Source organism: Ceratotherium simum, chromosome 28 (assembly GCF_057802395.1).
Source record: "Ceratotherium simum simum isolate JZ-2026a chromosome 28, ASM5780239v1, whole genome shotgun sequence".
Taxonomy (NCBI): domain Eukaryota; kingdom Metazoa; phylum Chordata; class Mammalia; order Perissodactyla; family Rhinocerotidae; genus Ceratotherium; species Ceratotherium simum.
This window is the reverse complement of record NC_141927.1, coordinates 4,838,143-4,860,368: the sequence shown is the minus strand read 5'-3', so window position 1 is coordinate 4,860,368 and position 22,226 is coordinate 4,838,143. Positions and strand designations below refer to the sequence as shown.

Here is a 22,226-nt window from a genome sequence, read left to right as displayed (position 1 = left end):
TATTTGGAGTTTGGTCAAGCTGACGTGAAGCGTGGTAATCTATTACCAAGTAACCTGAGATTTTTATGCCGAGAAGCATTTGTACAAAAAACAAGGTTAATAATTACTTATATAGGGGAAAAACGGGAAGGAAGAGGATCATTCTATGTAACATTCATTGATCCTTTGCTGCCAAAACAGCAGCTACCTGGTCATTCAAAGGAGATAATCTCCTACAGTCTATTCTTCCCTCTACCGTAATCAAGCAGTACCATGGATCTAAATGACGCTTAGATTTGTGAGAAGATGAGAGTGCAGTGATCACGCAGAGTGTGAAATTAAAGTGGCTTAGCCAGAGGACTGGTGAAAGCAGCTTTTCTAATAAATGCTGATGATACAGATTCTGCTACTACTGATAAGACTATTGGCTTACATTTATCTTCTTGACATTATGAATAGGTAGGAATATTTTATTGTTAATATAGCAATTATAAAACAAATACAGAAAAAAAAAGTAGTATTTTGTTGTTACAATGTCTTCTTATAAACACTTGAGATAAAGTCATAATAACTATACATTTTCCCATATTCCCTTATCATCAAAACTAGTTCAAGATGCAACAGACAGAAGGTTAACATCCAAGGCCCTTCTACTTTCCAGGCCTGAAGAAAACCTTCTGTTTAAACTTTCATTTAATCACATAGTAATTTGGAAATGTTGTTCATGGCCAAGTTTCAAAAAAAATTGGCTCCAAATCTTAGTATTTTTCCAATTCCCTCTCCTCCAGAAATTACATTTACTTCTTTTATTGCGAGTTGAATAAAAAAACAACTTTAAAAATTTCAATTGTCTATAATATTAAGAAGAGCATATTTAAAAGGTTAACCAAAAGGGCAGGAATATTAATCACATCTGTGGCAAGGAGGACTATCTCAAGTTGGTTTCAATATCCCACCTTTTTCTTGCTATTTTTGTACAACGTCATTTTTGGTTTCAGTGGACACTATGGAATGCAGCCACAAAAAGCAAGAATTCGGAGCCTGCTGCTCTCACTGAGTAGGTGAAGTAAGGTAAGATGGAGTCTTCCATCATCTTATCAAAGAATTGCTTATTTTATTCAGATTTATAGTGTCTGCAGAATAAGAATTCTGTCACTCAATGGCTCTGGCCATTATTTATCTGTCAGTCCAGGCAGAAGTTGTAATTCACCGTACCCTGGACAGCTGCTGTTTTTCCCTACCTATAAGTCATTCCCTCTTTTTCTGTTAACCCTGTGGGCTTTCCTTTGAAACTCACCTTCTCCCACTTACAGCATATGTGTTGCATGTTTGATCACTGCCCTCCAGGTCTAGAAGAGAACATCTGACTCGGACATTGGACAGAAAGATCGACCGTATATAGTTGACAAGGTCATTTTGAACCAATGAGAGAAGCCTATAATTTCACTTGAGATAGTAAGATTTCTCTTTCTATTCAAGTTGCTAGCTGATAGAATGTAGGCATGGTGCTGCTGAGGGCAGTATGGAGGAAAACTGCCAGGAGGAAATCCACACCAAGGAAAGAAGACAAAGATGGAGAGAAAAGAATGCCTCAATCTTCAGGACCATACATTTCATTTTTTTCCCCCTTATGCCTACTTATGTGAGTAGGGTGTCTGTGACTTGTCACGGAAAGAGTTCTAATGGATAAATAGTCACTCCTTCAACTGATGAGACAGGAATAGAGGCAACAAGTAAATGAATCCAGAAGCTGAAACTCCCTTGAATTAATTGGCTGATGCCATTAACAACATTGATTGTTGAGAGGCGGAGTCAAGATGGCGGCGTAAGCAGACTCTGAACTCACCTCCTCCTGTGGAGACAGCCAATTTACAACTACTCATGGAAAAATTACCCCTGAGACAGAACTGAAAACTGGATAAGAGGAACTCCTGCAACGATGGACAATCCTAAGTGGGGTAGAAGAGGCAGAGACTCCCTTCCGGAGAGGAAAAACGCCGCCTTCACAAGCCGCCAGCGTCAAGGCCGCCGGGAGCAGCTCACAGGTACGCAGCCTCCCTGGAGGCATGGGGCCCTGAGCCGGGGAGCGCCCCCGCTGTGGGCATTTTGTGGACCCAGCACAATTGACACCAGCGGCATAATATCTGACTTTGCTGCTGCTAAAACACTGGGGAGCACCCCCAGAAAACCCGGTTCACAAAGAAATTAAAACTGGCTCTTAAAGGGCCCGCGCACAAACTCACCCGTTCCAGAAAGCATCCTAAAATCACCAGAAAGAAAGGTGCACAGTGCTTTGGTGACAAGAGACTCACCTAATAGGCCCTGAGTGCATCTCGGTGAGGGGTGAGACCTCTCCAGGGACTGGGACATTGGCGGCTGCCATTGTTGTGGCCTGGTGTGGGCAAGCTGACACAGATGCCATTGGAGTTCTCCCTGAGGCCTGCTAGCCCAGGGTCTGCTCCACCCACTAGAGCACTGATTTAATCCAGCTCAGCCAGGGCAGGCAGCCCACCCTAGAGACTGGCCCCACCCAACAACAAGCCCTCAGGCAAGGTGTGGGCCTGTGTAGATTGGTGACTGGATTCTCTGCAGCCTGAGCTGACCTGAGCAGGCAGGGTGTGCACAAGGAGCAGGTGGAGAGGTGGAGAGTGTGGGGCGGTGGCAGAATGTGTGGGGCTCCTGCAGTGGTGGGACTGGGTACGCTTGGGGAGGTCGGGGCGCTCACGCAGGGCAGGACTGTGTTGACTGTGTGTGTGGACCTGTGGGCAACAGGGCTTGTCAGCTGCAGAAGACTTGTGCATCTCAAAGACCCACATAGGAGGTTTGCCCCACCTTCCAAAGTCTGAAACAATTGGGTGCTCCTGTGCCTGAGGCCAGCCCCACCCAGCTGCAATCCTCAGAGAGCTGACAAGAGACCTAATAGGCTAGAGGCTTACAGCAATTGCAAGGCCCTGAGCCTAACAACCTGCCACGCTGGGGGCCTACTCAGCTAAAAGAAATACTGCAACACAAATGTGGTATTAGAACTTGCAGCCAACTGTGCTGGGGCTCCCCACACCTGATAAAGAGACTGAAGGGCCCACAACAACTACAAGCAGCTGAGCATAACAACAGCTGGCCAGGAGCATAACTCAGCCTCCCTGGGCGCCTATAGGGAGAGCTAACAGGCCACAATAGAAGGACACACGTAGCCCACTTAGGGGTCACCCCTGGAACATTGAGAACTGAGGGAAGCACACTGGAAGCCTCCTAAGCCATCACTTACATAAGGTCACCTATCCAAGAGCAGGAGACGTAGCTGACCTACCTAATACGTAGACACAAGCAGAGGGAAAGAGGCAAAATGAGGAGGCAAAAGAATACATTACAGGTAAGGGAACAGGACAAAACCCCAGAAAAGGAACTAAGTGAAACAGAAATGAGCAACCTACCTGACAGAGAGTTCAAACTAAGAGTGTTAAGGATGCTCACTGATCTGGGGAGAAGAATAGATGAATTCAGTGAGAAGGTCAACAAAGAAATGGAAGATATAAAAAAGAACCAATCAGAAATGAAGAATACAATACTGGAAATGAAAAATTCATTAGAGGGACTCAAAAGCAGAGTAGAGGATACAGAAGAACGGATCTGTGAGCTGGAAGAAAGACTAGAAGAAATTACCCAAGGTGAACAGGTAAAAGAGAAAAGAATTAAAAAGAGTGAGGACAGTCTAAGGGACCTCTGGGACAACATCAAGCGCACTAACATCCGTGTTATAGGTGTCCCGGAAGGAGAAGAGCGAGACAAGGGGGCAGAGAATCTATTTCAAGAAATAATAGATGAAAACTTCCCTAACCTAAGGAAGGAAACAGACATCCAGGTACAGGAATCACAGAGAGCCCCAAACAAGATAAACCCAAAGAGGCCCACACCAAGACACATCATAATCAAAATGTCCAGAATTAAAGATAAAGAGAGAATCCTAAAAGCCGCAAGAGAACATCAAGTTACATACAAAGGAAACCCCATAAGGCTATCAGCTGACTTCTCAGCAGAAACTTTACAGGCTAGAAGAGAATGGCACGATATATTTAAAGTGCTAAAAGGAAAAAACTTACATCCAAGAATACTCTACCCAGCAAGGTTATCATTCAAAATGGAAGGAGAAATCAAAATTTTCCCATTTAAGCAAAAATTAAAGGAGTTTGTCACCAAGAAACCAGTGTTACAAGAAATGTGAAAGGGACTGATTTAAGGGGAAAAGAGAAGACCACAAATAGGAAAAATTATCTATTTCCACGATTAGTACGTAATGGATACAAATGCACGAAAAAGAGGTAAGATATGATATCAAAAACATAAAAGGAAGGAGGAGGGGAGTTAAAGAGTACAGCTTTCAGACAGAGGTCAAACTAAAGTGACCATCAATTCTGTATAGAAGAAATAAGGAACAGAGAAGGACTACTAAAACACTGAGAAAAAAAAAAGTTAAAAAATGGCAGTAAGTACATACTTATCAATAGCTACTTTAAAAGTCAATGGACTAAATGCTCCAATTAAAAGGCATAGGGTGGCTGACTGGATAAAAAAACAAGACCCATATATATGCTGCATACAAGAGACACACTTCAGACCTAAAGACACTCACAAACTGAAAGTGAAGGGATGGAAAAAGATACTCCACGCAAATGGCAATGAAAAGAAAGCTGGGGTAGCAGTACTCATATCAGACAAAATAGGCTTTAAAACAAAAACTGTAAAACGAGACAAAGAAGGGCATTACGTAATGATCAAGGGAACAATCCAACAAGAGGATATAACACTTGTAAATATCTACGCACCCAATGTAGGTGCACCTAAATATATAAAGCAATTATTAACAGACATAAAAACAGAAATAGACAGTAACACAATAATAGTAGGGGACTTTAACACTCCACTTACACCAACAGATAGATCATCCCAACATAAGATCAATAAGGAAGCATTGGCCTTAAACGACACACTAGAACAAATGGACCTAGTAGATATATACAGAGCATTCCATCCAAAAACCAAAGAACACATGTTCTTTTCTTTTTTTTTTTTTTTTTTTTTTTTTTTTTAAAGATTTTATTTATTCATTTTTTTCCCCCCAAAGCCGCAGTAGATAGCCGTATGTCATAGGTTCACATCCCTCCAGTTGCTGTACGTGGGACTCGGCCTCGCGTTGGACGGAGAAGTGGTGCCCCGGGGCGCGCCCGGGATCCGAACCCGGGCCGCCAGCATCAGAGCGCGCGCACCCAACCGCCAAGCCACAGAGCCGGCCCCACACATGTTCTTTTCAAATGCACATGGAACATTCTCCAGGATTGATCACATATTAGGCCACAAAACAAGTCTCCATAAATTTAAGAAGATTGAAATAATACCAAGCATCTTTTCTGACCACAACGGTATGAAACTAGAAATCAACTATAGGAAGAAAATCAGAAAAGCCACAAATACATGGAGATTAAACAAAATGCTACTGAACAACGACTGGGTTAACGAAGAAATCCAAGAAGAAATCAAAAAATACCTGGAGACAAATGAAAATGAAAATACGACATGCCAGAATTTATGGGATACAGCAAAAGCAGTTCTAAGACGGAAGTTTATAGCGATACAGGCCTATCTCAACAAACAAGAAAAATCTCAAATAAACAATCTAACAATGCACCTAAAGGAACTGGAAAAAGAAGAACAAACAAAGCCCAAAATCAGTAGAAGAAGGGAAATAATAAAAATCAGAGCAGAAATAAAGGAAATAGAGACCAAAAAACAATAGAAAAAATTAATAAAACCAAGAGCTGGTTCTTTGAAAAGATCAACAAAATAGACAAACCTTTAGCTAGACTCACCAAGAAAAAAAAGAGAGAAGGCACAAATAAGTAAAATCAGAAATGAAAGAGGAGAGGTTACAACAGACACATCAGAAATACAAAAGATTATAAGAGAATACTATGAAAAGCTATATGCCAACCAATTCGACAGTGTGGAAGAACTGGATAAATTCTTAGAATCATACAACCTTCCAAAACTGGATCAAGAAGAAGTAGAGAATTTGAATAGACCAATCACCAGTAAGGAGATCGAAACAGTAATCATAAACCTCCCCAAAAATAAAAGTCCATGACCAGACGGCTTCCCTGGTGAATTCTACCAAACATTCAAAGAAGACTTAATACCTATCCTTCTCAAACTTTTCCAAAAAATTGAGGAGGGGGGAAGCTCCCTAACTCATTCTACGAAGCTGTCATTACCCTGATACCAAAACCAAACAAGGACAACACAAAAAACAAGAAAATTTCAGGCCAATATCACTGATGAACATTGATGCGAAAATCCTCAACAAAATACTAGCAAATCGCATACAACAATACGTTGAAAAGATTATACACCATGATCAAGTGGGATTTATTCCAGGTATGCAGGGATGGTTTAACATTCGCAAATCAATCAACGTAATACACCACGTTAATAAAATGAAGAACAAAAATCACATGATCATCTCAATAGATGCAGAGAAAGCATTTGACAAGATACAACATCCATTTATGATAAAAACTCTGATTAAAATGAGTATAGAAGGAAAGTACCTCGACATAATAAGGACCATATATGAGAAACCCACAGCTAATATCATCCTCAATGGTGAAAAACTGAAAGCTATCCCTCTAAGAACAGGAACCAGACAAGGATGCCCACTGTCACCACTCCTATTTAACATAGTATTGGAAGTCCTAGCCAGAGCAATCAGGCAAGAGAAAGAAATAAAAGGGATCCAAATTGGAAAGGAAGAAGTGAAACTGTCACTATTTGCAGATGACATGATTTTGTATATAGAAAACCCTAAAGAATCCACCAGAAAACTTTTAGAAGTAATAAACGAATATGGTAAAGTTGCAGGATACAAAATCAACATACAAAAATCAGTTGCCTTTCTGTACACTAACAACGAAGTAGCAGAAAGAGAAATTAAGAATACCATCCCATTTACAATTGCAACAAAAAGAATAAAATACCTAGGAATAAACTTAACCAAAGAGGTGAAAGATCTGTACACCAAAAACTATAAAACATTTCTGAAAGAAATTGAAGAAGACACAAAGAAATGGAAAGATATTCCATGCTCTTGGATTGGAAGAATTAACACAGTTAAGATGTCCATACTTCCTAAAGCCATCTATAGATTCAATGCAATCCCTATCAAAGTTCCAACAACATTTTTCACAGAAATAGAACAAAGAATCCTAAAATTTATATGGAACAACAACAGACCCCGAATAGCTAAAGGAATCCTGAGAAAAAAGAACAAAGCTGGAGGTATCACACTCCCTGATTTCAAAATATACTACAAAGCTATAGTAACCAAAACAGCATGGTACTGGCACAAAAACAGACACACAGATCAATGGAATAGAATTGAAAGCCCCGAAATAAACCCACACATCTATGGACAGCTAATCTTTGACAAAGGAGGCAAGAACATACAATGGGGAAAAGAAAGTCTCTTCAACAAATGGTGTTGGGAAAACTGGATAGCCATATGCAAAAAAATGAAAGTAGATCCTTACCTTACACCATACACAAAAATTAACTCCAAATGGATTAAAGACTTGAATGTAAGACCTGAAACTGTGAAATTTCTAGAAGAAAACATAGGCAGTACGCTCTTCCACATCGGTCTTAGCAACATCTTTTCAAACCCCACATCTGACCGGGCAAGAGAAACAATAGAAAAAATAAACAAATGGGACTACATCAAACTAAAAAGCTTCTGCACAGCAAGGGAAACCATCAACAAAACGAAAAGACAACCTAACAATTGGGAGAAGATATTTGCAAACCATACATCTGATAAGGGCTTAATCTCCAAAATATATAAAGAACTCATGCATCTCAACAACAAAAAAACTACCAACCCAATTAAAAAATGGGCAAAAGACCTGAACAGACATTTCTCCAAAGAAGATATACAGATGGCCAACAGACACATGAAAAGATGTTCAAAATCATTAACTATCAGGGAAATGCAAATCAAAACTACAATGAGATATCACCTCACACCCGTCAGAATGGCTATAATTAACAAGACAGGAAACAATATGTGTTGGAGAGGATGTGGAGAAAAGGGAACTCTCATACACTGCTGGTGGGAGTGCAAACTGGTGCAGCCACTATGGAAAACAGTATGGAGATTCCTCAAAAAATCAAGGATAGAACTACCATATGATCCAGCTATTCCACTGCTGGGTATTTATCCAAAGAACTTGAAAACACCAATTTGCAAAGGTACATGCACCCCTGTGTTCATTGCAGCGTTATTCACAATAGCCAAGACTTGGAAGCAACCTAAGTGCCCATCAAGGGACGAATAGATAAAGAAGATGTTGTATATATACACAATGGAATACTACTCAGCCATAAGAAATGATGAAATCCAGGCATTTGTGACAACATGGATGGACATTGAGGGTATAATGCAAAGTGAAATATGTCAGAGGGAGAAGGTCAAATACCGTATGATTTCCTTCATTAAGTAGTAGATAATAACAACAACAAACAAACACATAGGGACAGAGATTGGATTGGTGGTTACCAGAGGGGAAAGGGTGAGGGAGGAGGGTGAAAGGGATAATTCGGTACATGTGTGTGGTGATGGGTTGTAATTAGTATTTTGGTGGTGAACATGATGTAGTCCATGCAGAAATAGAAGTACAATGATGTACACCTGAAATTTTTACAATGTTATAAACCAATGTTACTGCAATAAACAAAAAATTAAAAAAAAATAATAATAATAACAACATTGATTGTTGCCATATGCAGACATGGGTGAAATAAGTTCAAATTATCACATTCTTGAGGAAATGCTGAACCATTTCCCCAATATCTCCTGTAACAGAGATTCTGGGCAATTTCTCTCAATACAAAAGAAGGGTAGATGCATGTTTGGTGCACTCTGTTTGTCAGGCTTTGACAAATACTAGAGAGTATTTTTCTCACTTTAAAAACAACAAACTTTAGGTACAGAAATGTTGCTATGTACTCCCTAAATCACACACAAATGATAAAGAACAGAGTCAGAATTTAAAGCCATGTCTGCCTGACATGAACAGATACGTTCATCCCCTGTCAACTCTCTAATAACATTAGTGACAATTGTTGCTTTACTAAATCTGACAGCTATTTTTCTGGGGCGATAGACACGCTTGACCAAAATGACTGACCCACCAACCAGCCTGACATCTTCATTCCCACAGTTTCCTCTGAATTCAGATTTTCTTATTTGCTGTGTTTCTTGACCGAGTACTAAAAATATGTCCAAATACATTATACTGAATACATTTTCAAATTAAAACGGCATTTTTACCAGTATTAAATTCTTTAGTCTTATTGATTAAAGAATCTATGTTTTAGATTCTTATTGATTAAATCTATGTTTTAGAGTTATTTTGATTTAATTTCTCTGTTTTATGTAGAACTCTTTAGTTTACAATTTTTTTGATACATTATTTGATGAGAACCTCACAAGGACCTTGCGTGATGACAAAGACTCCATTTACATATAAGGTAATTGAGACTCAGAAAATCAATGTAGTCTGAGAATGACAGAGCCAAGCGTGTGATAGGTTAAACTGTGACGAGGGCAAGAAACATACAAAGGATCATCCAACTTTGCGAAGGAAGAGCAAACGAGTTTGTTTCATTTGCAGTCCTTGAGGAAAAGGAAATAAACCTTACAGAAAGAAATTGTGATTAGCTGTAACATGACTAAGCAGACTCCGTTATGAAGCAGAAATATTTAACACTATTAAGCATAAAAGGTGAGCTCATAAATTCACAAAGGTTATAGAAGCAGCTTCTGAGATGTACTCTGGGATTAAAATACTCTGAACTGAAAGTAGTAGTTTAACTATTATAAAGAAAGAGAAACCCAAGATGAGTGAAGAATTCCTAACAGTACACTTAACCCAGTTAATTTATACGATAGGGAGTTAGAAATGTGCAAATTAGGTTTCTGAAATATCGTCAGTGACCTCTGAGGAAACGTGGATTATTGAGTTGGTGAGAACCCAGATAAACTAACACCACTACGCTTCATTCAACATGGATACTATTAGAATAAACAAATCAGAGGCACACATTTTGTTTTTTCTTTAAAGAGGGCATTAGAAAGGCCTCCATAAAGTGTGGTTTTTAAAATTAAGCATGCACCAAAATCACCTGGTGGGTTTGTTAAGAAAACAGATCGCTGGGCTCCAGTTCAAGAGTGTCAGAAAGTCTGAATTGGGACTTGAAAATTTGTGTGTTTCACAAATTTCCAGGTGACACTGATGCTGCTGGTCCAGGAACCACACATTGAGAAACGCTGGGATAGTCATGGTGCACTGCTCTCAGCTAGCCATTTGACATAGCACTTTTTGGAGCCATCTGGAGAAGTCCAGGTGTTAACGTGAGCATAGTGTGAAGCTGCATCTGTCTTAACTTGCAGGCCAAACTGATGAGACAATTTCTTTCATCTGGATTTCTGTTAACTGTGCTGACGGTGACCATATGAAGTCTTGGCATACACTAGCTCTTTTCAAGTCACCAAGTTGGGTCAGGCATACACCATTTTTTCCATTTTTCTTAGAAAAATGGAATTCAATCTAAGTAGGTTAAGCAGAAAATAAAATTTTTAAAGGTTGTTAAGTGAATCATAGAATTGTTGGAATGGCCAAAGGAATATGCTTAAGGATAAGATTTCAGGGCTAACACTTAAACCATAACAGCAATCTGGTCTACCCCTGTGTCCTACCTGTGTGGCTCAACTTGCAAATCATTCTCAATCCCAGAACCATACTGCATTATTAGCCTGCCTATGAAATCTCCAGCAGGTCCACAGCTGCCATCCCTGCTAGCAGAGTAGGTTCTGCACACAGAGCCTTTTTCCTAAATTTGCTCACCTCTGCACTGACGTCTATAGGTGCATGTAACATAGATCGCAAGCCTGTATCTTAACCACAAGCAAACTAAAAAGTGTATGTTTTTGGAATCTATCTTCAAAAGGCACTACTTAGAATGTGGGAATCTAACCAAATTGAGGGAAATGCTCCAAAAATGTCAAATGGACTTCTCAGTGCTTGTTCTGGTTTATTACTGTGTAACACATGATACCAAATATAGCGTGTTAAGACAACAATTTCTCATCTCTCATGGTTCTGTGGGTAGGCTGGAATGAACTAGGCAGTTCTTGCTCAAATTCTCTCTTGGAGCTGAAATCAGAAGTGGTTGGGGCCATGTCACCTGAAAGCTGGACAATGCTATGTACCCAAGATGCCTCACTCATGGGGATGTCAGTCGGTTCTGGCTATCAGCTGCGAGCTCAGCTGGGGCTTGTGACTCAAGTGCCTACACATCTCTTCTTCATGAGGCATGGACTTCTTATAACATGATGGCTGCATTTAGGAGAAAAAGTGAGAGTGAGGCAGGAATAGGAGGAAACCTCTAATTCTGTAAAGGACTATCTCTGCATTTGGCAAAAAAAGTGTCACTTCCATCATATTCTATTGATCACAGGACCTTCCCAGATTCAAAAGGCAAAGGAGTGGCAATGTTACATTGCAGAAGAGCATGTAGAATGGGAGTTCTGGTGGCCATCTTTGGAATATACAATCTGCCAGAGTAGCTTGAAAGTGGACAGATGGAGCATTTTTGCAGCCAACTCAACAAACGAAAAAACAAACATTCATCACACACACACACACACACACACCAATTGAATCTTGGTATTCAATTAAATGTGTTCCAGTGTTGACTTCAAATACTAAACTAATTATCTTTACTGCCTACTTATCTATACAAACCCAGCCAGAACTTGAGATCACTGACTGTGATAGAAATAGGAAGGAGATTGAGGTCGGGGAGTAGAAGTGGAACTTCCCTCCTTCTAATCTTGGTGAACAAAAAGGTTCATTAATACGGGTTTCCATAACGATGCTGTCAAATGAAGTATATGCTTCCTTTCTCTTTTTCCTAAATGAAAAATGGTTATACTACAAACATGGGGTAGTAGATCGTCTAACCAGACTGGACGAACAGGTTGATGCTCTCCAGTTTTGAACTCAAATCCTCTAAATTGAATATCCTCATGAATGAGGAGGTTGCCATAATTAATAAATTATATATTAGAATTGATCTTTAAAAACTAAAGATTCCATTCACACTGTGACTTTGCTTCTCAAATGTAAAGCTGTTCTCGCTTCAGGAAGACAATTGTGTACAATGTCACCAACAAATTTCCCTTGTTGACTGTCAGATGAGAGACTAATGATCCTCAATATTCTATCTGCATCTGAAAAAACAGTGGAAAGTGAGTACTGTCACTGGCTGTCCCTGTTGAGAAGTTTTATAAACACAGCTTTGCTGTGGAATTGCTGTAAGGCTAAAAGAATTCTAGACAACACTCAAGATTTCTTCACACTTGATTACACAAAGCATTCCATGGACACCCACTAAGGTTATTTATAAGTACTCACTGAGATCACTTAGAACTCCTTCAAAACCCAAGAGCTTCTTTGAGTCTCTGGAAATTGCTTCCAAATTCCAACAGTTGCAAAGAATTTATTTCATTTGAGTACTTGTGAAATCATTTAGTGCAATCATGAAAATGAATACAGATTGGCATAGCGAGTTGTACCAAATGAAAACTGTCTTACATCTTGAATTAAATTAAAGAATATAAATGTTGAGACTCATTTTGCAGTATGCCCCTTCACAATTTGGCATCACTTCGAGGAGAATAAAAGGCTCCACTAATCTTAAACTAATGATTTGAAAATACCAGGGTTAAGTTTTAGGATTCAATTAGAGGGAGAAGTTTGGGAGTCTCAATGTTTCGTGTATAAACGTTTACTTAATTCCCTACTTTCAAAATGAATACACTACACTCAATTAGACCCAGAATATTAAAGTCTAGGGGTCTGAGGATTTTCCTTGTCCAGAAAATAATCATCTGGTCTTCTGCTGAGATAGAGGACAAAAATTGGCATGATGAGCGGAGGGAAGGGAGGGCCGTCTAACTGTTTTTCAAACATTCCACCCATCATTTTGTTTATAGTTCTACCTTCTTTTCCAACTTCCAGAGAATTGGTAGTTCTTCAACAAAATTGCAATTGCTTCTCAGCCTTCTCCAATGCCATCTTAGCATTTGGCTGTTTAGGATCTGCTAAATTAGTTATTAATCTACCATCTCCTTTCCATATTACTTTTTTTTCTTGATGTTGTCTCCTCTCAATTTATATGTCTTTGGTGAGTTTTGTATTTAAAAAGAAATCATTTACTGTATTTTAAGATGATTTAGGGAATAAAAATGCAAAAGCATTTTTAGGCCAGTGAAATTACTTCATATGATACCACAACGGTGGATACATGTCATTATACATTTGGCCAAACCCATAGTCTAATAATGTACAACACCAAAGGTTAATCCTAATGTGAACTATGAAATTTGGGTGATTATGATGGGTCAATTTAGGTTCATCAACTGTAACAAACGTATTATCTGGTGGGTGATATTGAGAATGGGGGAGGTTGTACATGTGTGGCGGCAAGGGGTATGCGAGAAAACTCTGTACCTTCCTCCTTTTTTCGGGGGGAGGAAGATCAGCCCGGAGCTAACATCCATGCTAATCCTCCTCTTTTTGCTGAGGAAGATCGGCTCTGAGCTAACATCTATTGCCAATCCTCCTCCTTTTTTTCCCCCAAAGCCCCAGCAGATAGTCGCATGTCATAGTTGCACATCCTTCCAGTTGCTGTAGGTGGGACGTGGCCTCAGCATGGCCAGAGAAGCGGTGTGTCAGTGCGTGGCCAGGATCTGAACTGGGGCCGCCAGTAGCGGAGCGGGCGCACTCAACCGCCAAGCCACTTTCCTCTTAATTTTGCCGTGAACTTAAAACTTCTCTAAAAAATAAAGCCTTAAAAAATGCAAAAGCGTATGATCAATTCTCCATTTTAACACTTGTGTGGTGTTTTATATCTTCTCCAGTCCTGGACATAATTCAAGCTATCAAATTAAGCCAACTGAATGACTTGCTTAGATGAATGATAAAACATTTATTTGGTAAAATATATATAGGTAATATATATATATATCAAATCAAGAAATCATGTAAATATAATTAAGTAAAATTTGCTGAGTCAATACATCTAAATCATGAAAATAATTTGTCTGCTTATTTAAAATGATAGGTTTATTTTTTTAAGAATTTCCAAAATGTAAATATATATGTCACATGTAAAATAGTTGTTATTAAAGACTATACCTCTGGAAAACCCAGTTGCACAGAACATGAGGTAATAATGGTGGCTTGTGACATACGTATATCTCCATATACGTATATACATGTTACTTAAAAAGAAAATAAATATCCTTGAGAAAACTAAAAAAAAAAAAAAAAAAAAAAAAAGACTAAATAGGGATTGCTCCGTAGAGGAGAAAATAGGTTACTCCAGAAATATTTAAATGAAGCCACAACCATGACTTAGTTAGCTGACTACTGAGGGAATGGGAAGTGATCAAGCATTCGAAGGAGGTTTGAAGACTGAATGGCATTAATTTCATGAAGGAAACTATGAGGATTGTTTTATCATGAGAAGAGAAAAGGTGTAAAAGAATAAGAGGATGAAAGAGAAATGATGTATATAATGCTTTGTGAAAGACATAAATAAGTGGTCAGAAATTTGGGTACCGTGGAATTATAGCAGATGTTATGATGGTGGGATGAAAAGAGCAGATGACTTGACTGAGGATCTGAGGGAAACGTGACACTACAGTCTCTGTGGTGTTGGCCATGGTAGTCAGTCAAAACGCCATTAGCAGAATCTCATTTATTACACCAATGCACAAATAAAGTCTTTGTAGAAAGAGCTAACTTATTTCCCCACAGGAGTTGTGGTACAGAGTATGTATAAACTTTGAATTGGTTAATCTTTGTTCAACACTATAAAAATGATTTCTAGCAACAACAATATAATACAGGCACACTCTCCCAGAAGGAAAGTTTTTTAAAAACTCAAATGTGATTATCATTTGGCAAAGTCGATGACTTCCAGTCTCCCGGGTTCTCTGAGGTCCTTAGATGCATGGAATGTACTCAGGAAAAGATTTTTACTTGAGAAAGAGTTAGCAAGGTTGATTATACAAACATAAATTGGAAAGTCATAAGTAGAAATAGTATGATTTAGTATGTATGCCACACCCCTTTTCCTTTATAGGTTTGAATCACTACACTATTTGTGATTAAGCCATAAACAACATGAACCAGATTCTAAATGTAACAGCCAAATCATAATCAATTATTCAAATAAAATGCCCCTGGAAATCATGGGTTAATAGTAATGTGCATGAATTTAACATAGAATTATCTATCAAAATTCCTGTTAAATCTACTCATTGTTTCATTGTTCCACAATACCTTTGCTTAAACATCATGTGACAAAAGGAAGAGTTAAGGGACCTGTTCTCGCTGGCAACAGGTGTTGTGTCTTCTGCCCATCACTGAATCTCAATGGAGAGCAAGCAAAATGGAAAAGAGAAAGTTTGGCAAGAGATGAGCAATAACCCAACTTTAATTTTGTCCCCCTGTTTATAAGTGCTCGGCTGGGACATGTGGTTCATTATGCATTCATGAAAACATTTTGCAATTGTGTGAGCACACCAATACAATTGATTTGGACAGCACAATAGCTCGAGAGCAATTGGGCAGCACTGCAAATTCAAAAAGTAACAGGACATGGAAAATTGAAACTCACTGACTATTTTTGTGATAATTGAATTCCATTCAGTTTTAGCCATAAAAAATGAGCAATAAAAGAACTGTCTCCAATTGCAATTTCAGGAAGTGACTGGGATAGCATGAATCAGAAATACACACTCACCATTTACATTCAGAAATCATCTGTGTCACCAATTTTATACATGTGGCTTAAAAACACTTATTCCCTTATTTTAAGACGAAATCCCTTCTAAAGCATATCTAAAGAATTAAGCCTGTCAAATCACATGATTATAGAGGGAAAACAACAGCTTTCAATATTTAATATCTCCAGGACAGATAACTGTCTTTATGGACCATTTTAAAAGATGCCATTAATAGGTGACCATTAACGCAAATGAGCAACTTTTCTAGAGCCAATGTTAGGAAAAGTTTTCCTAAGTAACATTGTTGTGTTGACTCAAAACTTTATCAGTCAAAGGGAGAAGTAACGGGCCTTTTGAGCTGATTGTGCCTCCTGATTTTATGTCCAAAGGTGAGCATTGAGGTCTTGCTTTCAATGAGAGCAGTGGTTTCCTTTTTTTGAATGTAGCTCAGATTCACTCTGCGACATTCATTTCCAGAGAGTCTGCCTTTAGAAGTGACAGGTTAAGCAGCTACTAAGAGGTTATTGTTCTCTATTAAGATAATTAAGATTCATGACACGTTTTATCATTGACTTGCACATACTCAAGTAACATCAGACATAATAACACAGAATTTCTTTATGGAAAACCTGAGAAGAACTGCTTCAGGGTTGTTCTTTTTTCTGTTATTAACTCTTCCCACTCTCACCCCTCACTGTCACCCTCCACTTTCCACCTTAAAGGGCTAATAAAAGACATAGAATGCTTGTTGGGATAATACTAGACAAGCTTCATTCACTACTAAATGGACATTTCAGACAGATTCCAGATTCTTCTTCTTTTTTTTTTTTTTACTGAGAAAGATTAGCCCTGAGCTAACATCTGTTGCTAATATTCCTCGTTTTTTTGCTTGAGAAGGTTAGCCCTGAGCTAATATCTGTGCCAATCTTTCTCTAGTTTATATGTGGGTCTCCACCACAGTGTGGCTGATGAGTGGTATAGGTCTGCATCTGGGATCGGAACCTGCGAACCAGGATGCCGAAGCAGAATGTGCCAAACTTAACCACTACACCATGGGGCTGGCCCCAGACTCCAGATTTTAAGAAGACAATTGTTCAGATATGAAGTATAGGCCTTAAATAAAATCTGTGAAACATATAGAAATAATATTCCTGTTCCAGGAGTCAGGAAGTCTAGAGTCAGTGTTCTGCATAACTCCCTGGAGAATGTGAAATATCATTTAGATATCTAACTAAGAATATCCATCAAGGGACGTGAAAAGGTCATTTTAGCTCACATCTCCTCTTTCTTAGAAGGAGTGCTGTAACAGAAAAATAAATTCTTCTATTTTTGAAATGAAACTAAATTTTAACCAACCTTTCATCACTTTTATTAAGCTAGAAATGCTAGAGAAAGAGTAACACTAACATATCTTTCCAAAACTGCATTTACTTTTGTTTTATATTTTTCTTTTCTATATTTTATGGGTATGCTGTTAACCCTAAAATATGGGAGTCCTATTACAAATGAAGAAATAATTCATGATAATGGATTTGGGGCAGCATTTAATGATCAAATATAGATATTCTTCATGAGCAAGTAATTGTTCATTTCATGGATTGATAAAGATAGTACACAAAAATGAATTTCACAAATGGATCTATATTAGCAATATACATAAAGTATAACAGGAGAATGATACACTTTGATTCTCCCATGAAACTTTTATATAGGATTCAGTGTGACTAGGAAATACCATAAATAAAGAGGGAAACCTTACCATTAATTATTTAGGTATGTAAATGAGACAAAGCATTGGCTAACAAGGGGTTATACACGAACTTCCTATAAGAGCTTGGGAAGTAACAGATGGCTTGAGAAAGCACAAGACATTTGGCAACAATTAGCAAAATACATAAGTATAAAATCTCTTTTTTATCATGTCAGTATGACACTGTGAAATCATGGAATTTTATAGTTCAGCGTTCCAAGCATTGATGACCACAAGACAAGTGTTTGTCTGTCTTAATATACAGACTCTTTCATGCTTAAAATCTTCAGGACTTTTTGGTTTTGTGTATGTTTTTATTGTGTGGTTAATTTTTTAATATTTTATATTTGTGTCTTTTATTCTCTCTCGTAGACCAGGATCTAGAAATGCCCAGCTCATAATAGTTACTCAGTAAATATTCACTAATTAATGAATAAATGTCATTATTGAGAGAAGCAGATCAGAGTTTGTGAAACATGAACTTTCTGGAAAAATTTAAGATATGTGGTTAAAATTCACAAAGTATGACCATTCGTCATTGGTTCTTGCAAAAGGCAGAATCCTGCCAAGAACAAAGAAGTCACTTTTCAGCTTTAACTTTTAAAAGCCCATAGGAGAGATCACCATCATATAAAACCTGAGAGAAAGGAATTCTGAAGGCTGGACTTTAAATAATAAGAGAGAAGTTTGGTGAACTGACCTTAGAATTTTTACTATAATTCATAGCATTAGTAAGATAAAAAAATATGAAAGGACCAGTTTTCTCACACTTCTCAGGAGGTTCATAAAAAATCCTTTCTTGATCTTCGGCTCCAGTGAAGAGATGTGAGGAGGTCTGATTGAAGAAGGCAAGAAAATATAGAAGGTAGTGTGCAACTTGGGCTCTCTCAGCTTTCCCTTGGTTGAAAGGCTCCAGTGAGTTTTATGAGGACTATGAACCCCAGGTAAGATTTGGGGGTTCGACATCAGGAGAATTTTGCTTCCACTTTCTGTTTGGAATTCTGAGAGGGGACCACCTCACAGTAGGATGGAAAGGCCATGTGACATGCTTAGAGGCAGAGGGCCTGAGAAAACCCAGCACATGTTCAACTTCAATATTTCTTCTGTCTTTCCAGTATATCTGAAACGGGTCCACTGAAGTTCCCAGGGCCCTCAGAAGACTCATAAAAATGGCTAAGAATTGAGCACTAGTGTAATGGCTAAGGAGTTGCTATACTATAGGCCTGGAGATCCCACAGCCAAGAGTGTCAGGTGGACAACACAATGAGAAGAGATAGAAGATGCCTTAAGTCTTTGAGAACCAGCCACATCACGGAGAGTTGAGGAATGAAGCCTTGGAGGTGGGCATGGCTCTGTGCATTGACACTACTGGAGAGAACAGACCACAAGTTAGACGAGCCATGGACCCAGAGCCCTCAGGAAGACACACCTTGAGGGGATCTGGGAAGGATGAGAAGACAAAACAAGGACCAGGTACCCCAGGACTAGGCCAAGATGATATGGAGCTGAACTCCCAATTCCACCTCATAAAGGCTGGGTCTCATTCAGACAGAGGAAGGGAAGGAGGGAAGAAAGAATCACGAGTTCGCTAAATTTGAATCTTGATTTGGCTAAATATTTTTCCTAAACGACTATTGTAAACCATAAGTGGCTGAATTACCTTAAAAGAACAAAAATACTTTTTCAATCTTTGGCGGAATCAGGGTTTCCAGGGAAAAACTGAATTCGGTTATCAAGAAATCCACATGGTTACGTTGTTGCTCAACTGTAAGGTGACAAATTTCAAACCTGCCCAACAAAGGAGAGAGAGGATCCTTACTTTTGATTAATTAATTGAGCAACTTCATGTTCTACACTAGGAACAATGGGTGATAAAATGATAGGTTAGAAATAGGCATTTTCCATCCTCAAGATGATTACAATCTAGTGGGAAAAGAGATATGTATATTCATATAAAAGATAAAAGCAGGAATAATTCCTAAATCTTAAGAAAGGGTCAAATATGTAATAATAATGGCCCCTAGTTGAAAATAGGAAACCGTATGGCATGAAGCTGCTTTTCAATTCCATTCTTACTTCAACAGCCTACACTAACTAAAGGGTCTTTAGATGTGAAAAGAATATCAGTTTTTGAAATCTGCATTTCAGTGGTAGAGTTGGAACTCAATAATTGTGAGGCTACTTCTAAATTACTTACTACTCTTTAAGATACAGTTTTCTGTAAAACGAGACCACAACCATATATCTCAAAGGTTAAATGTAATAATGTTTACCAAGTACTTTGTCCACTATTGGTATTTGGATCAATAACGTGATTATTGGGATCCTGTTCTGTTTCACATTAACCATATTTTTAGAGATTTTAACTCAAGAAAATCACAATAATAGAATAAAAGCAAGCTTGATCTAAGTGCAAGGCCTTTGGATGTCATTTAGTTTTTTTCGTTATGTTAGGGAAATGGATATATCACATACCTATGAATAATTGCAACTCAACACTTTGCTGTTATTACATGACGTGGAAGCTAATCACCAGACATATGAATTGCCATCACTGTGATGTCACTGTAAGTGTCCATAATGACTCATTATGTTGTCCCAAGGACACCACTATACTGATGCCAACTCTAATTTGTAACTTCAGAGATAACACTGGTATCATCTGCTCATACTATACCAAATCATTCTTTATGTACTACGAAGGGATTAAAAACGAATGATCATGAGAAAATCCTTGTTAGTAAGGTTTACTTGGAAGCTTCTAGTATTTAGACTCCAGGATATATTATTTTCTGCTATGGACACAATACGTAATAGTTCATTTTCTTTCCCTCTCAGAGAATTAAATCTAAGTCCGAGCAAGTAGGTGCCTAGTAGATGATCCCATATAAGGAGGTAAATCAGGGCCCAGTTTTCAAAGCCTTCTCAGGTCAAACCTAAAGACTAGCCTCAAGAGTATACTTTACCCATACGTGAAAACAGAGCACTCGATAGTACATCTTAAATATTGAACCAACTCTTCTATGAAAAAAATGCTGGTCAGTTTCATATTTAAAGTAGTTGGTAGAGGAGTTGGACTGACCTTAATACAGGGCTGAAGTTTGCCCTTTAATGTACACATGAAAAGAGATCTACTAAGAGAATTAATAATTGAGATATTTGAGGAAGCTGAGGGAATTGGAAGAGCTATACACTGTTTTACAAAAGAAAATGTACAATTCCCCAAGAATCTGCAAGTGAAAATTTAAACGGGGAAAATCATGATATATAATCACTTTTTATTAGTCATTAAATCAAGTTTCCAAGACAAAATTTTAGATTGATTTGAAATATGGCTATTTGGACTCATAAAATGTTTAGGCTGAAATCTTTGACCATCTCCCACTATTTGGTAAAGAAGGAAAGGTTCTGGACAATGTCTGGACAATTTTGCTCAGCTTTACTTTTAGCCTCTGGTGACTTTCCCTGCATTCTGCGCTAGAGTCAATAAATATTTATTGAATTAGTTAAATTCAATTAGGCCTTGTTCTAGACATCGGAGGTACTGATGTGATTCAAACAGAAAAAATGAGCGAAAAGATGTTAGAACTGAAACAGTTGAAACTACTCAGGGTACAGAGAAGAAAACCAAGACCTTACAAGATGAGGAATTTTCAAATTCTCACAGCCAATTAGTCACTGGGAAAAGACTAGAACGTGGGGCCCCAACTTCTAGTTCATTGCTCATTCTTTGCCCAGTTAACAGCTCCAGGGGGAAGTCGATTCCTATTGGCTTCCTGGAGTTTTGTGTCAAAATGAACCTTCCCGCCACAAAAACACAGCTATTCGTTTCATTTTACTGTGAATTATTCAATTATACATTTTTACCACATAAAATTCCTGTTGATGGTAAAACATAAATTGCCTGTTTGAAAACTTTACCAATCCTATACATGTTGCTTAATTGGGTAAGGACTAACCGCTTACAGAAACATAAATTTGGAAAATAGCAGAATGTCATACACAATTTACTCACAACTTACAGTGTGAATTTCTTCTTATCTCTCCTCTCCATTTAGGAACATTTAGAGCATATTTATGAAAGAAGAAGACATATTTTCCCATTTTTTAAATTTTATTAGAATTTTCCTTGTAAATGACACATTCTAACATTGATAAAGAATTAAATATCTTTAGAATATATTTTGGACTGTGTGTAATACACTTCAGTATGATTAGGTACAAATTATGTGGAACTTACAAGCCACATTTTTATTTCTACATATTGCACTGTAAAACATTTCCTAAAAGTACCACCAGAAACTTAGTGTACAGTATACTTTGCCTTACATTTCGTTATGGAGACTAATTAGAAAACTGTTTAATAGTAATCAGTAAACATACCTTGGAGTAAATCAGGTTAGGGACATTGTTTTGTTTTGTCTTGGCTTTTGAATATTTTCAATTTCTGAGGAATCTGCTGTTAGAATGCTTTCTAAAAAGAATATTTCTTGGAGATATTTTTACTGACTCTTTTCCCCCCAAGAAGTTCACACTCCTATGGATTGCGACTTTCACCCATGTTAGTGAAATTTACAGATCAGACCACCA

At 38.1% G+C, this 22,226-nt stretch overlaps 1 long non-coding RNA gene across 1 annotated transcript in view; it reads left to right on the top strand.

The window, feature by feature from the left end:
* The first annotated feature begins 1,418 nt into the window (after nt 1-1,418).
* Nucleotides 1,419-22,226, top strand: part of LOC147913287 (uncharacterized) — a 75,433-nt gene continuing 54,625 nt past the window's right edge. Inside the window, exon 1 of the long non-coding RNA XR_015548782.1 lies at nt 1,419-2,024. This is a non-coding gene — a long non-coding RNA (uncharacterized LOC147913287). The remainder of the gene's footprint in view (nt 2,025-22,226) is intronic.